The sequence below is a fragment of the Haliotis cracherodii genome, unplaced genomic scaffold (genome assembly GCF_022045235.1).
Source record: "Haliotis cracherodii isolate W230 unplaced genomic scaffold, xgHalCrac1.p SCAF_23, whole genome shotgun sequence".
Lineage (NCBI taxonomy): Eukaryota > Metazoa > Mollusca > Gastropoda > Lepetellida > Haliotidae > Haliotis > Haliotis cracherodii.
Window position 1 is genome coordinate 9,914,987 of NW_027266279.1, and position 2,514 is coordinate 9,917,500.

Here is a 2,514-nt window from a genome sequence, read left to right on the forward strand (position 1 = left end):
AACGTGGGCGGATACTGAGTGTTTACTAAGGGATTTTATCAAAAGAGAGCTTCAACTTGGTTGCAGTGACACAATACATTTTAAAAGAGTACACAGAATAGGTGCTCGTAGATCGCCAGGTCAGGCAGGAGATGTGAAGCATAGATCTGTCATAGCTACGTTTCTCTACACGAAGGAGAGGGATTTGGTATAAAGTCCCAGGGGAAGGAATTAAAAGGAAAGAAATTCCAAATCATAGAACAATTCCCGGAGGAAATCCGACAATACCGAAAGGATACTCTAATGCCCCTAGTCAGAGATGCGAGGAACAAAGGACAGAGAGCTTCAATGTCAGATAAATTGTATATAAATAATGTATTGCATACTGGCCCCTCACCTCCACCATACAGGGTGGCCCAGAGCAGACGACCGGAAGACACCAGACTGAGGCTCTCGTAGGAACACGCGGGTGGTCGGAGTAGCGAAGCCTGCCACACACTACCCGGGACTGGAACGTTGGAGAGAATTCCCTTTTGTTATAGGACCAAACTTAACACAACACAGACTGACAGACAGTCACAACCTTCAAGTACTGTGAGTACATGCACATTCAAAGTTGACTCCGAGATAACGACAGTAACCAAGAACGTGATCAGTACTGTGTGCCCCCGGCATGTAGCAGGAGGTGGAGTGGCTATCAATTCTACTCTTACACAAACCAAAGAAAACTCTGTTACAACTCGTAATGTATGTGTATCGCCACAGGGTAGTGTACCGCGTGGATCACGTTTAACTGACAATTTTAAGTCTGTGGTTCAAACATATGGCTATAATCATCTTTACACACCTACACATAGCATAGTAGCTCGCAGCAGCACATTTGGTGTCACTGAATGATTCACTGACCACTCGTTACTCTAGTAAGGTTCATATAAACCCCTCAAACTTTGTTGACGTCAGTGATGAGGATTGTATTACCAATACCCAGAATATTGTAAGCAATACTGACAATGTGAACTATGTACATGTAAATAAGGACCATAATGTGTACAACAATGTCCGCGTCGTTACAGCATCTGTTGATGACAAGCCAAAATACGATGGTGCAAATCCTGATCAGTGCAATACATTCCGACATGCTAACGTCCCCAATTCAGAAGCACCTTTCGGTACACATGTTTATTTTCAAAATAGTCACCGTAGTATTAGTGATGATAGTACCAACTTAGTTACTGAAAGTATAACTGATAGTGATAATGGACTGAATGTTGTTCGTCTCGCAAGTCTTAATGTATGTGGTCTCAGAAGACGACTTGAATTCACGCTAATGATATAATAGCCCTTCAAGAAACGAAAACGGATGTATTGGATGATCTGCAAATTGGAGGCTATAAACTGTATTTGCAACATAGAACGGGGTCAGGGAGAAGATCGGGAGGTATTGGCCTTGCCGTAAAGGATCACTATTGTAAATACATCACTCAAGTTGAAGAGGTAAATGATTTCTGTATATGGTTTAAATGATCAAGATCAATGTTTGGAATTGACAGTGATGCGTATTAAGGAGTGGTGTATCTGCCCCCAGAAGGGTCAAAGTTCTGTTCTGACGATTTGTTTTATCAACTAGAAGGTTCAATACTGTCAATGTTCTCTGCCTCTGAATATGTTACACTATTGGTTGATTTTAATGGTAGAACAAGAAACCTAAGCGATTGATAAACACATGCTTGAAGAAGTAGAAATGGATATAGATGACCTGACAAATGTCTACGACCCTGAATCATTGTTAGACGAGTTAAACATCCCCCGTGTTAGAACTACAAGTGACCATTGCACTGTTAATAATCATGGTAAAAAGCTGATTGACATTTGTAAAACTTTAAATCTGTTTATATGCAACGGCCGCCTCGGTAAAGACAGGTCTACCGGAGCCGTTACGTGTAAAGATAAGAGTGTTGTTGACTACGTACTTGCATCCTCTTCAAGTCTATATTTGTTTAGTAGCTTTGAGGTGGGTGAGTACTCGCCATTGTATTCTGACGTTCATTGCCCAATCCTTTTTACATTAGCAGCTGCAGGAAACGATAATGAAAATGAAGATTTATTTACTCAAGATAATGAAAACTACAATCAACCCAATTCACGTACAAAACCGAAGAAGTATGATCAAGATAAAACTGAGGTATTCTGTAGACACATAGATGCAGATCAAATAGACGCTATAACTAAAATCGCTGATTCAGCACTCACCGGCCATGACGACCCCGCAACTGTCATAAATAGGTCAGCTGATGGGCTAGCGCACGTGCTCGCCAATGCTGCACGAGAAACTTTTGTTATGCGCACTAATCATTCTCGGAAACTGAATTGTAACAGTGATAAGGTAAATAAACCCTGGTTTAATAAAGAATGCAGGTTAATGCAGATTAAATTATCGCCAAGTCGCAAAGAATTATAAAAAGTGCCTCACAAGACACATTAATAAACACAAACACGAAATTAGTACCCAATTGAGGAGAAAAGCTAAGGCTTCCC

General features: G+C 40.9%; 1 protein-coding gene across 1 annotated transcript in view; it reads left to right on the top strand.

Annotated features, from left to right (window-relative positions):
* Positions 1-514: 514 nt before the first annotated feature.
* Positions 515-2,514, top strand: part of LOC139471759 (uncharacterized) — a 31,339-nt gene continuing 29,339 nt past the window's right edge. The window contains exon 1 of the mRNA XM_071254244.1: positions 515-573. The gene's annotated coding sequence lies outside the window, so the exon portion shown is untranslated. The remainder of the gene's footprint in view (positions 574-2,514) is intronic.